At 43.3% G+C, this 14130-nt stretch overlaps 1 long non-coding RNA gene across 9 annotated transcripts in view; it reads right to left on the bottom strand.

Annotated features, from left to right (window-relative positions):
• Positions 1 to 14130, bottom strand: part of LOC117811349 — a 113682-nt gene that overhangs the window by 81563 nt on the left and 17989 nt on the right. For 7 of the 9 annotated variants that reach the window (XR_004630981.1, XR_004630982.1, XR_004630984.1 and 4 more), the window contains exon 4: positions 12586 to 12748. The exons of 1 other annotated variant lie outside the window; for it this stretch is intronic. This is a non-coding gene — a long non-coding RNA (uncharacterized LOC117811349). The remainder of the gene's footprint in view (positions 1 to 12585; positions 12749 to 14130) is intronic. One more of the 9 variants, XR_004630985.1, reaches the window with a different exon arrangement.

Below are 14130 nucleotides of genomic sequence, written 5' to 3'. Positions count from 1 at the left end.
GACCTGTTTAAAACACATCCAACCCAAACCGGTTTATAACAGGCGTGTTATTGCCAAAGGAAGTAAACACATCACATAAAAACATATATTAAATGACTGAATGTCACATATATGAATTAAAAGGGAGGTTTAAATTGAATTACACATGCATCCAAGTGTAGCTCCAGTGTTTCCTCATTAACATATCCTTATACTGTTTCCTCAGTTCATCTTGTTGTATGTTCACTTTATTTTTTTTTACTATTGTTGTTATTTTTATGTTCAGCACTTATTTTGTTGTACGAAAAGTGCTTTACAAATAAAGTCTGATTGATTGATTGAATCAAGAATCCCTCCTCTGCACAAGTGAAGCACCATTTATGGACTCCACATCATCCAGGTCTCTCATTGGACACTCAACTTGGGGCAATAATTGGCCTGAGGCCACATGTCCTTACGTCCATCCCCACTTTGTAGTAACCCTATTGGCTGACATGGATGTGGATGCATATGATTGGGTATTTCATACGTTTTGTTCTCTTGTAAACCTATCCTATTTAAATGTTGTATGTTTTACTATGAACCTGATGAAGACAACAAGCAGAAACGTGTTGGTCTAAGAATACAGTTGTTCTTTATAATATAAGTGTTGTTGGAGTTTTTAATCTTTAAGTTATTTTAACTTCTGCAAGCTTACACATTAGATAGATGGATAGATAGATAGATGGATAGATAGATGGATGGATGGATGGATAGATAGATAGATAGATAGATAGATAGATAGATAGATAGATAGATAGATAGATAGATAGATAGATAGATAGATAGATAGATAGATAGATAGATAGATAGATAGATAGATAGATAGATAGATAGATAGATAGATAGATAGATAGATAGATAGATAGATAGATAGATAGATAGACAGACAGACAGACAGACAGACAGACAGACAGACAGACAGACAGACAGACAGACAGACAGACAGACAGACAGACAGACAGACAGACAGACAGACAGACAGACAGACAGACAGACAGATAGATAGATAGATAGATAGATAGATAGATAGATAGATCTTTATTTGTCCTTAGTAAGGAGATTTGTTGTCACGGTCTGTACAAGAATACATACAGTACATATACATCCACCCAGCCACACAACTATGATCCCCATCATCCCACATATATACACACCGGACACGTATGAACACATAGGACACATTAATGGAGCATTTTGTTAAGGAGTGCTATGGCAGACGGGACAAAGCTCCTGTCAAACCGGGCTTGTCTACAGTACGGAGATCTATATCTGGGACCGGATGGAAGCAGAGTGAAGAATGAGTAGAGGGGGTGTTGGGGGTCTAGTGTTGGGGGTCCAGTGTTGGGGGTCCAGTGTTATGGTGCGTGCTCTGCGTGTGATGGCTCTGTTGTTGAGGTCAGACAGGTTGGTTGTGAGGCGGATGAGTTTGGAGGCAGTGTTTGTGGTGTGTGTGAGTTTGTTTTTGTTGGAGACAGTCAGCATGTTGTAGTAGCAGGGGGAACAGTAGAGGAGAATGGGCTGGATGAAGCTTCTGTACATTAACAGAGAGTCTTTGTTGGCAGCGTTTGTGGATGTCATTGGTCAAAGTTCAAAGTTAAGTTTATTGTCCAGGGAGAGTCTGAGATATTTGAAATGGTCCACTATCTGGATTGCTTGATTGTTGATGTGGGTGGGGTTGTGGGCGGGGTGTGAGTATTGGAGGAGTTGATGACGAGTTCTTTTGTTTCTGAAATGTTCAGCTGAAGGTGATTGTCCGATCTTAGCACCAACGAGTCAGATAGCCAGTTATCTTTTAAACGTTCTTTATTAATCCCCATGGGGGAAATTAAATGTTTTCACTCGTGTTATTTTTTGATCAAGCTTCACACATAGTTTGATATATACATACAATTTATGCACAAACATGCAGTGGACATGCACTTAGGGAGAGATGTCAGAGTCAGGATGCTGCCATCAACCAGCGCACCCTGAACAGTTTGGGGTTCAGTGCCTTGCTCAAGTGCAGTGCCCAGGCAAGTGAACCAGCACCTCTCCAGCCACCAGTCCACTTGCCAAACTTTGTCCATACTGGGACTTAAACCAGCGACCCTCTGGTTCCCAAGCCAAGTCCCTATGGACTGAGCTACTGCCGCTCAGCTAGCATCCCATCGTTGCTTGCGTTTTGATTTCCTGCCTCTCTCCATGTTTTCTTGACGTTTTAAATCCTACACTTCACCCGCGCAGTTTCTTCATATTTAACAAGCGCACTAAAATGTGCCTCGTGTGCTTGTGTAACTGCTGATGGTATCTGAAGTTGTACTGTTAAGCAGTGTATCCTTTGAGATTATATAATGCACATCAGTGCTATTGGCTGCGGTACATATCATTTAATATCTGCAAAACATCCCTTTATCTACAGGAAGCACACGTCTGCAGAATCAACACGTGCTGTTTCATTTTCAACTGGTAAATATAAACTGTAGGAGTCCTAAAGAAGATTCTTCTTCTGCATTCACATCCTCATGTCGTCCATTTTGTTGGTGCGGCTGACTCATCTGCTTTTTCTCTCCCTCAGATTTCAGCTCAGAGCTGAAGGCTTTATCTCGTCATGCAACTTTGGAAGAAAGACTTCACTGGAGTCAAAGTTTCCCCTTGCACATACTCACACTTCATGACACACTTGACTAGTATTCCCTTTGTGCTGTCTCCTCCATAAAGCTGGGAGAGCTGAATGCTGTCAGACAGATATGAGAGGCTGATTGTGTTTATCTTGCAAACAGAGAGAAAAAGGCTTTGATTTGATTTGATGTTGTTTGTGCCTTTACAGTCAAATATGGCATCAACAAACCAGGGGAGGTTTTGTTTCAGGGATGTGATGTGCTTTTTTTATAAATTAGGTAGCGCTCATCTGCATTACTGTGAGCCTGCCGCCCACCTCTCCTCCACATATTTCCTCACTATGTCAGGTATAATCTCACTTCACTCTCAAACCCAATTATCTTCCCCATCCTCTTTTAATGTTATTACTTCTTTCTGCAAACTGCATTCTGCTATATTTCCATTTAGGGTTATTTTGAGTTTTCTTTGTGGTGAGACAGACGTCAGGGAACGCAAGTTGCTGGCTCGTCAGTAAAGGAGGGATTGTGTTGACAACATTTCACCACGACAGTCCTCCCTGCAGGTTAACACTAACATGCCTGTGCTGGTTACACAGCCTACATACAACTTTATCTCCATGTCTTGGATCAAATTTCTGCTAAATCTCAATATGGTACAAGATTGTTTCATCGTTTAGTCGACCGAACATGCACATCCTAACTTCATAGGCCAGAGTACAACCTTAGCGTGACTTGATGTTTACAGTGAAACTGAGACTCACTGGAACAGATAAAGTGAGCCACAAAATCAGCATTTCTTCCCTGACATCAGGTGCTCCTGACGTTGGAGGCGCTGGTTGGCCTAAGCATGCACCCTATATACAGAAGCTTAAGTCTTCGCCACAGTGGTCGCTAATTCGACTCCTGGCCACGAACCTTTGCTGCACGTCTTCCCCAATACTTCCTGTCCCTCTTCAGTAGTCCTATCTAATAAAATAAAAAGATGCACAAATACATCTTATTTTTGAACAATAAAAAGCCATTGTACTGCCTTTGTGTGACTTGATGTTTACAGTGAAACTGAGACTCACTGGAACAGATGGGTCGAGTCACAAAATTAGTTTTCTTCCCTACCATCAGGGGCTCTATTCCAAAAATTGTAGAGGTGCTAGTTGATGTAGCAGTTTAAGCATGCACCCCATATATCGAATCTTAAGTCCTTGTCACAGCAGTTGCTGGTTCAATACTGGCCCCAAAACCTTTGCTGCACATCTTCCCCTACTGTCTGTTCCTCACACTTCCTGTCCCTCTTCAGTTAGCCCATCCAATAAAAGGCAAAGATGCACAAAAACATCTTTTTGCACAATAAAAAGCCATAGTGCTGCTGCTGGTTGACCTGATGTTTACATAAAGGTCTAAATGTCTTATAAAGGTAAAAATGCCCAAAAAGTAACTTACAAATCCCAAGAAAATCACTTTCTTTTGGGGATCTTAGCACCTTTAAAGGCCATGGTAGTGCGCCTGTGTGACTTCATGTTTACAGTGAAACTGAGACTCACTGGAACAGATCAAGTGAGTCCCAAAATCAGCATGTCTTCCCGGCCACCGGGGACTCCATTAGAGATAACATCAGAGGCGCCAGTTGGCCTAGAGATTTAAGCATGCGCCAAATATAAGGAAGATAAAGTCCTCGCCACAGCAGTCGCTGGTTCGACTCCTGGCCACGACCCTTTGCTGCACGTCATCCCCCACTCTCTGTTCCCAACATATCCTTTTTCTCTTCAGCTGTCCTATCTAATAAAGGTAGAAATGCCCGAAAGTAACTTACAAATCCCAGAAAAATCCCTTTGTTTTTGGTTTCACAGCATTATAAAAAGCCATCGTACTGCCTCAGTGTGACTATTTACAGTGAAACTGGGACTCACTGGATATAGCTGTAGAGTCTGAACTGAATGCCAGCGGTGTGAAATCTCCTGCAGGATAAAATGAACAGCCTGTATTCTGCCAATGTATCCAGAGCAGCTATCTTCCCTTCCCTTTGTTTCAGCCAAACCTAAATCAAACTTGAGAGAAAACTTAAGCTGAATATTTTCTTTGCTTGTGGTCTGAAGCCACCTTAAGAGCTGAAGGAGACCACAGTTCGGATATAAAAGAGATTACACGTTCTGATATTCGGTGTATAGAGATAAAATGTTGGATCAAGCTGTGAGAGTGAGGGAGACAAAGAAAGAGAGAGAGAGTAGAACTGTGAGCCTCTCTGCATAATTGCCTGCCTCCCTCATCTGATGCTCACCTGCTTTCTGTGGGTCTGAGGGGTGTTTACATGTCAGCGGCTGTGCCTGGTGTCCTTTGTTTGTAGCACCCACTGTTTTTAACCTCCACCCTGCCTTTGAGTTAGTATGTTTCTGTCAGGCAGCAAACCCAGCTTGGCAGGCCCAAAACAGCCAGCCCTTCCATTAAACATTCATGAACTGCAGTGCAGTGGCACCAATGCAGAAAGGTCACTCAAGAGTGATCGGTTTAGTCGGCTATAGCTGGCTCGCATCAGCACGCCTCCCTGTAATAAATAAATACATTCCCCACAGACCTGCACCTGGTGGCCCGCTCCCTCTGTAATAGAAAAAAGAAAATCCCATTGTTGCATGTTCGGGTTCCTATATGTGTTATTTAAGTACAATAAAGCCACACAGTGGAATATAAGCCACTCACTTTAATCCAACACCTGTGTCTTCTAATAATGAGGTTGGTGATTGTACCTCTAAAGGGGCAGTTCACCCAAAACACAACTGACTGTTTTAGTCTTAACATAGAAAGAAGGATGTGAGATCTATCCGTCTAAATATACCACACTCAAAAATGACGGACCAAATTTTACAGGTCAGCTTTTTGCATTCTGTATTTTAAATTCTACTTATATTTGAAGCTTGATTTTGTAACTCTTTTTCAGTACCGTCATTTTGGAGCATTGGATTACCTAAAAGATTCCCTAACAAGGTTGTAATCGTGTATTTGAAGGAAACTGTGGTATACTACTGTGTAAGTAGACCTTTCTGGAGTCCCTTTCTGGAGCTCCCTTGTCTCGTAGGTTCCTCTGGATCTCTGCTGCTGTGGACGTGCCAGACTCCAGCTGCTACAACTACTACTATCCATCTCCCCACTATCATCTCTCTCTCTCTTCATCTCCCTCTATCCCTCTCTCCAACACGGTCTCAGCAGATGTGTGTCTAACATGAGTCTGGTCCTGCTGGAGGTTTCTGCCTAGTATGGGAGGTAGAGCCTTTAGTTATCAGGCCCCTCTCCTTTGGAATCATCTACCAGTCAGGGTCCGGGAGGCAGACACCCTCTCTACTTTTAAGAGTAGGCTTCAAACTTTCCTTTTTGATAAAGCTTATAGTTAGAGCTGGATCAGGCTTGGACCAGGTCTTAGTTATGCTGCTATAGGCTTAGACTGACACACTGGGATCCTGTCTTTCCCTCTCTCCTCTCTCTGCCTGTCTCTTACTTTAACTCTTCCTGTCCCATTAAAGTTCCTAACCATAGACCTTTCTGGAGTCCCTGAGCTCCCTTGTCTCGTAGGTTCCTCTGGATCTCTGCTGCTGTGGACGTGCCAGTCTCCAGCTGCTACAACTACTACTATCCGTCTCCCCACTATCATCTCTCTCTCTCTTCATCTCCCTCTATCCCTCTCTCCAACACGGTCTCAGCAGATGTGTGTCTAACATGAGTCTGGTCCTGCTGGAGGTTTCTGCCTAGTATGGGAGGTAGAGCTTTCAGTTATCAGGCCCCTCTCCTTTGGAATCATCTACCAGTCAGGGTCCGGGAGGCAGACACCCTCTCTACTTTTAAGAGTAGGCTTCAAACCTTCCTTTTTGATAAAGCTTATAGTTAGAGCTGGATCAGGCTTGGACCAGCTCTTAGTTATGCTGCTATAGGCTTAGACTGACACACTGGGATCCTGTCTTTCCCTCTCTCTCCCTCTCTCTGCCTGTCTCTTACTTTAACTCTTCCTGTCCCATTAAAGTTACTAACCATAGACCTTTCTGGAGTCCCTGAGCTCCCTTGTCTCGTAGTTTCCTCTGGATCTCTGCTGCTGTGGACGTGCCAGACTCCAGCTGCTACAACTACTACTATCCGTCTCACCACTATCATCTCTCTCTCTCTCTCTTCATCTCCCTCTATCCCTCTCTCCAACACGGTCTCAGCAGATGTGTGTCTAACATGAGTCTGGTCCTGCTGGAGGTTTCTGCCTGTTAAAGGAAGTTTGTCCTTGCCACTGTAACTTGCTAAATGCTGCAAAGTGCTCTGCTCATGGTGGATTAAGATGAGATCAGACTGAGTCCTGTCTGTAAGATGGGACTGGATCTGATCCTGTCTTGATGTTGGGTCTTTGTTAGTAATAGAACATAGAGTCCGGTCTAGACCAGCTCTGTTTGGAAATTCATATTGATTGAAATAAACGTTGTGGTTTGCCAGTTTGTTTGAAAAAGAGTCTTTGACTTAAGACAGGTGACTAGTGCAGGGAGGTGGCGCAAGTGTTCACAGGTAGTGGGTTCGTCCATACCCTACAACTATCAAAACTACCATAGGCCCCCTACCTACCTCACTAATCAGGTTATGAAAACATTGAAAACACCTGTATGGTTGTGAGCATTGATTGATGCTTCTTTGTTTTGCAGCAATCCATATGCATTTGTATACTTCAGTGTCTCCCACATTAAAGGCACAACCAGTAATTATGGAGTGTGTCTCCCTCCTGCCCCGGGCTCAACAGCTGGCACACATGATTTGGTTAAAAAGTATTTCTCAATTAAAAGATCACAGTTAGAAGGTCTGAGGAGTACTACCAGGGAGCGTGTCATTGCGTTTGAAAAGTGACATGCATGTTGACTCTTTCCAATTTAATTCTGCAGGCAGGCACATTACAGTGGGAGGAAGCACTTCTGATGATAGCAGACTCCTCCAGTCACATTGCTGAAGTGCATGATTATGCTCTGTGGATGGTGAATGATGGCTGCAGGCGTTAATGAACTTAAAGAGGACTTTTACAGTGTGTGACCGACAAGGAAAACTGTGTGTGTGTGTGTGTGTGTGTGTGTGTGTGTGTGTGTGTGTGTGTGTGTGTGTGTGTATGTGTGTAATGCTGCTTCTGCTACTAACCCTCTTATTTTGTGCAGCTTACACTAACAACAGTGGTCCACATTAATGTGACATCAGACCTGCTTTTATGGGGCGCTTTAGATAGTTTTACTTTAATATAACCCTTAAGAGTTGAATAGATCAGGGTCCCCTTACAGGTGAGAAGATTGTCCAAGGACCCCCTCATAATTGTAACACAGATTAAACACATTAGTGATGTCATGATCAAAAGCTGCGGCTCTGAGAGTCGATGCTTTATAGTGAATCAGAAGAGCCGGCTCCCAGTTTGTTCCTTTCCCTGCTTAGCTCTCTCAGTGCTCAGTCCCAGCTCTGCTCACAGCAGAACTTTGTTTTGATTGGTCAGCATGGTGGCCATGCGGCCAATCACATGTGAGGATATAGGATACAGGTGATGGAGGGGAGGCTGTGTATCGTGGCTTCATCTGTTCCTTCTGAGAGGGTTAGGGTTAGGGTTCTTCTCAAAGACCGGGCAAATACTCACTGAGAGGAGAAACCGGATCAGACCATCCAAGCTGAGGACATTAATAATGTTTGCTCCAGTTTGGTTCAGGTTCTGTTTGCTTAAGTTGGTTCTGGTTCTGTTTGCTTGAGTTTGGTTCTGGTTCTGTTTGCTTGAGTTCGGTTCTGGTTCGGTTCTGGTTAGATTCTGGTTAGATTCAGGTTCGGTTCTAGTACAGTTCTGGTTCGGTTCTGGTTCGATTCTGGGTCGGTTCTGGTTCGGTTCTGGTTCGGTTCTGGTTCGGTTCTGGGTCAGTTCTGGTTCGATTCTGGTTCGATTCTGGGTCGGTTCTGTTTATGTTTGCTTGAGTTCGGTTCTGGTTCGGTTCTGGTTCGGTTCTGGTTCGGTTCTGGGTCGGTTCTGGTTCGGTTCTGGTTCGGTTCTGGTTCGATTCTGGGTCGGTTCTGGGTCGGTTCTGGTTCGGTTCTGGTTCGATTATGGGTCGGTTCTGGGTCGGTTCTGGTTCGGTTCTGGTTCGGTTCTGGTTCGGTTGTGGTTCGGTTCTGGTTCTGTTTGCTTTGAGTTTGGTTCTGGTTCTGTTTGCTTAAGTTTAGTTCTGGTTTTAACCCTTACCCTAATCCTAACCCTAACCCTAACCCTAATCCTAACCCTAACCCTAAACCTAACCCTAACCCTAATCACAACCCTAATCCTAACCCTAATCCTAATCACAACCCTAACCCTAATCCTAACCCTAACCCTAACCCTAACCCTAATCCTAATCACAACCCTAACCCTAACCCTAATCACAACCCTAACCTTAACCCTAACCCTAACCCTAACCCTAATCCTAACCCTAATCCTAACCCTAACCCTAACCCTAACCCTAATCCTAACCCTAACCCTAATCACACCCTAACCCTAACCCTAATCACAACCCTAATCCTAACCCTAATCCTAATCACAACCCTAACCTTAACCCTAACCCTAATCACAACCCTAACCCTAACCCTAATCACAACCCTAATCCTAACCCTAATCCTAATCACAACCCTAATCCTAACCCTAATCCTAATCACAACCCTAACCCTAACCCTAACCCTAATCACAACCCTAACCTTAACTCTAACCCTAACCCTAATCCTAATCACAACCCTAACCCTAACCCTAACCCTAATCACAACCCTAACCTTAACCCTAATCCTAACCCTAACCCTAATCACAACCCTAATCCTAACCCTAATCCTAATCACAACCCTAACCCTAACCCTAATCACAACCCTAACCTTAACCCTAACCCTAACCCTAACCCTAATCCTAACCCTAACCCTAATCCTAATCACAACCCTAACCCTAACCCTAATCCTAACCCTAACCCTAATCCTAACCCTAACCCTAATCACAACCCTAACCCTAACCCTAATCCTAACCCTAACCCTAATCCTAACCCTAACCCTAACCCCAATCCTAACCCTAACCCTAATCCTAACCCTAACCCTAATCCTAACCCTAATCCTCACCCTAACCTTAACCCTAACCCTAACCCTAATCCTAATCCTAACCCTAACCCTAATCCTAACCCTAACCCTAATCCTAATCCTAACCCTAACCCTAATCCTAACCCTAACCCTAATCCTAACCCTAATCCTAATCCTAACCCTTATCCTAACCTTAATCCTAACCCTAACCCTAATCCTAACCCTAACCCTTATCCTAACCCTAACCCTAACCCTTATCCTAACCCTAATCCTAACCCTAATCCTAATCACAATTCTTACCCTAGGGTTAGGGTAAGAATTGTTTTGTAACAGAATAAATTCACAAAATTGGGCAATTATAATGCTTATCATAAAAACACTGTACGTAAAGGGTTTTCAACACAAACCATTATTTTTTTGTAAAGTTAAGGTAAAATATACGGCTACAAAAGATTATTAAATAATAATACTAGTAATAATAGTAATAATGTTAATTATAATTATAATAATAATAACAAAAAGTTAAAGTAATAATAGTGATAATGATATACCTGTGATAATAACTATTATAATAACAGTAACAAAAATACCAGTTAAACTACTTAAAATAATAATAATAATAATAATAATAATAATAATAATAATAATAATAATAATAAAAATATCACTTAATCTATGAAAGTAGTTTTAGATGTCTAATACTATAAGCTTCACTGTCTTGTTGTCTTTCCCATGAACCTCAGTATGAACAGATATGAGTGCATTAATAACCTCAGAGGGATCCTGAGTAAACACTCGGTCCTTTCTAGCTCTTTATTCCCCGGCTTTGCATCAGCGACAGTCTTTGTTTAAGGACATCTCTCTTAAGTGCACTGCAGTGATTTTAAAGACAGACTGTTTAAACGGTTATTCACTTTGCATAGTGTCTTTGCAGAATTAACCTTATCATTTTATCATCGGCTGCTGCAGGTTGTTTAAAGCACACAGGCCATTAGAAGATAATCACAGGGGATCGGACTCAATGGAGTGGGAAGGGCTGCTTGAAGGGCCAGAAAAACAAATCACATTACACCTCAATTAACACCAGAGCGGCCTCTGGAGTCCAGTTTCATTCTCACTAATAAAACTCTGTCTCCCACTAACACACTGTCGGCCATGCAAATAATCTGCATACTGTACATGTGACGGGGAGAGACAGACGAGAGAGGAGGGACAGATTTACAGTACAGCAGAGCTAGTTACAGTGCAGAGCTGCGACGTCTCTCTCTGACCCCTCTCGTCTCGGTTGGTTAATTATGAAACGCTGCAGCTGGCTCAGAGGGCAGCGAGCTGATAAGTCCACCCTGCAGAGCGCCTCGTGTCCCCATCACCAGACAAGGACAGTCCCACAGAGCAGCCGCTGTACAGCTCAGGGCCAATTACCCACCTGCTGCATGACTGCGGCTCAGGGGTGTCACTTCATGCTAATACCGGCCCCATAATTGCTGTTGTTTTCCCAGTTAGATGGTTATGGAAATGAGACATTAGCAGGTTTTAAAAGCCGCTCAAATGACACTCTAATACCGGTCGGCTTTGTTTGGATCGTTAGATTCAAGAGCTGGAATTACTGAGAGGAGACACTGCCAACTACCAGTATTAAAGAGCTATTTAAAAGTCTTTGGGTTTTTTGGTTGCATATTAACCTAATTATATGCTGAATTAGTTTAATTATACCTGTTGAAACTTAGCCTTGCAGCTTGTATTAATATGAATGAAACAGTGCTTTGTGCTGCAAACATGTGGTGTTAATTCTAACACTCTCACTTCTCTTCTTAGATGCTCTCAATCCCTCTCCCTTGTTTTTACTTAAAAGGTGACATATCATGCAAAATCAACTTTTTAATGGTTCTCTACCTGAAATATGTGTCCCTGTCTACAAACCCCCTGAAAAGTAAAAGAGTCCATTCTGCCCCTGTTCTGATTTCTCCACCTTTCTGTAAATGTGTGCTGAAACCAGCCGTTTCAGTTTTCAGTGTTTTTCATACGTCACAACGCCATCCGGTCTGTAACAGGAAGTCAGAGCTCGGAGCTTGTTCAGCCCATAGACTGTGTAAAATACAACTCAACCCCTCCTCTGTTTTTCATTCCCTGCACACGTGTGTGCTAACAAGGAGCTTAGGAGGGAGGCATGCTAGTTGTAGGCTGTCTTAATAAACACAAAGGTCGCTTTGACTCCCCACGTCTGCAGGTTTGAAGATCTAGTGGATGATTTTTAGTTTTCATGGAAAAGTGCTAGTGCTAGTTAGCATAGCCACATAGCTACATGTTCGTCGCTGCGGCATACTGACAAACAAAACAACAAGAAACACTAAATCTGTGACCAATGGTTCAGAAAGGTCCTGCTGCAGGCGCCTCTCCGTCAGGATCAGATTCTGGATCAGATTCAGAGGGTTGAAGTAACGCGGGTCTGTGAGCAGCCGTGTATATTCAGCCAACATGTAAACATTAGATCAACGTGCTGGACGGTCGAGGCCACACCCACTTCCTGAGGGGGCGTGTTCAGAGAGCTCATTCTCATTTAAAGGCACAGATACAGAAAACAGCCTGTTCTGAGCAGGGCTGAAAAAGAGGGGTTTACAGGCAGACCAAAATCTGATTTCAAAGTGTTTTTATGAGCAATAAACTTTAAAGACATGTTTTGGGGACCTCTTAGATGAATATATGTTGATGAAAAATAGCAGAATTTATCACCTTTAAAAGGTTTGAGTTATTTTTATGAATTATTTTTGTAATTTTAGACTCAGCGTGTAATTTACGGCTCTTGTGCGTCATTAAACTCCTAACGTTCTTTCTACACGTCCAATGAAACAGATGCAGTCTTATTGCGCTGCTGGATCACATTGTAAACAAACACAACATTAGCAGAAGCACTTACTTTTTCATTACCGTCTTTGTTATCGCTGTCACTATCTGTTTTTCACACTGGTTAAGCAGCACCCTGGAATAACGTGCCTCCTGTTAATTTCACACCCGATTCCAGAGGCTGCATCCCGCCGTCTCTCTGCCGTTATTTCCCCGAGGACATCGCACAAAAGCATCTGAAAGACGGGGGGGGGGGGGGGGGGGCAAATCAAGGTCAGAGAAATATCCATATGCAATACAGAAGCTGGAAGGTTGCACGACAATCTATGGCACTGCTGTCATTATGGGAGTAATATTCTGTTGGACAGGTTGTGCTAACGAGAAAAGAAACACCTCAGTACAAGGCTCGGTCTCACTGGGTCGCTCTGTGAAATTGCCTTGCAAATTAAATGTACAGATGTTCAATAATTAAAGCATGAGGCTCGGTGTTTAGCAGCGCAGTATGATACCGATCTCATCAGTACAAGAGAGGCGTCCAAAAAAAAGATGTTTAGGGTGGAAATGCATCCTCCGTTCAGCTGCCCTCCACTGGTGACTAATCACTCAGCTTCGGCTTCAGCTGGCTTTTGCCTCCAAACATATTAGTGAAGATGATGATGAGTGACAGGGACTTTTACATCTCGCCCCAATTAGCGAGCCACCCTCGTTTCCCCTCAACATATACCATAGGAGGAGGGCTGGCTGACACATGCCCATCAGTCACTCACCTCTCTTTTTATCCTCCCTATGACCGCACACAACCCCCCACTCTGTTCCTTCCCCCACAGCCTGCACACGGGCCTGTCGCCACCAGTGTCACAGCCAGCCGCCATCATTCTCCGTGTAACCTCTCACTTTTACAACAGGCAGGTTGACACCCAGTGCTCTGAAATCAAGAGGGTGTAAAACCCAACACATGCCAAAGTCAAAGCAGCGCTCTCCACAGCTGGGAAGGTCTGAATCATGAGGTTGTTTACAATGTTTATGCTAAATTAATTCAGCTGCTCCTAATTTGATGGTTTCCTGCTCTCTAAGCTTGAAACCTTCATGTTGGTGGCATGATATGAAGGAAGTATCAGGCTACAAACACACCAATGCACCTTCAGATGCGACATCTTTAGGTGTGTAAAGTAGGGATGTAAATTTTCTGCAAACATAGCGTTCTAGCAATTCCAACCATATCATCCACATGTGACTCATAAACAAGCTAAATTCTCGATGTTTTGATGCATGTGCAAAGTTTGATGAGTTTTCAAGCACCTTTAGAGCCTTCAAATAAATCTAAGCATCCTAGACCTTTAAGTCATGTGGTGATTGGCCCCTAAATGTGCATGAAGAAGCCTGCAGGAGCACATGTCCTCAGGTCTGAGCTCCAATCAGAGCGTCAGTCGATAAAATGTGAGGTTTTAGCACTTCAGCTTTTAGCACCAAATCAGAGGCAGGACTTTAAAAACATCGCCTCATGGTGTGAACGTGTCCTCCTGTAGATGTGACATGAAGGACTGTAAAGATTGGAGAGAGATGAACGCTGTGCAGAGACATTTTTAAATTCAATTGGTGGAAATATGCAGTGAATTAA

Source organism: Notolabrus celidotus, chromosome 4, assembly GCF_009762535.1.
Source record: "Notolabrus celidotus isolate fNotCel1 chromosome 4, fNotCel1.pri, whole genome shotgun sequence".
NCBI lineage: Eukaryota > Metazoa > Chordata > Actinopteri > Labriformes > Labridae > Notolabrus > Notolabrus celidotus.
Note: the sequence above shows the minus strand (reverse complement) of the source record. Positions and strands in the feature narration are given on the sequence as shown.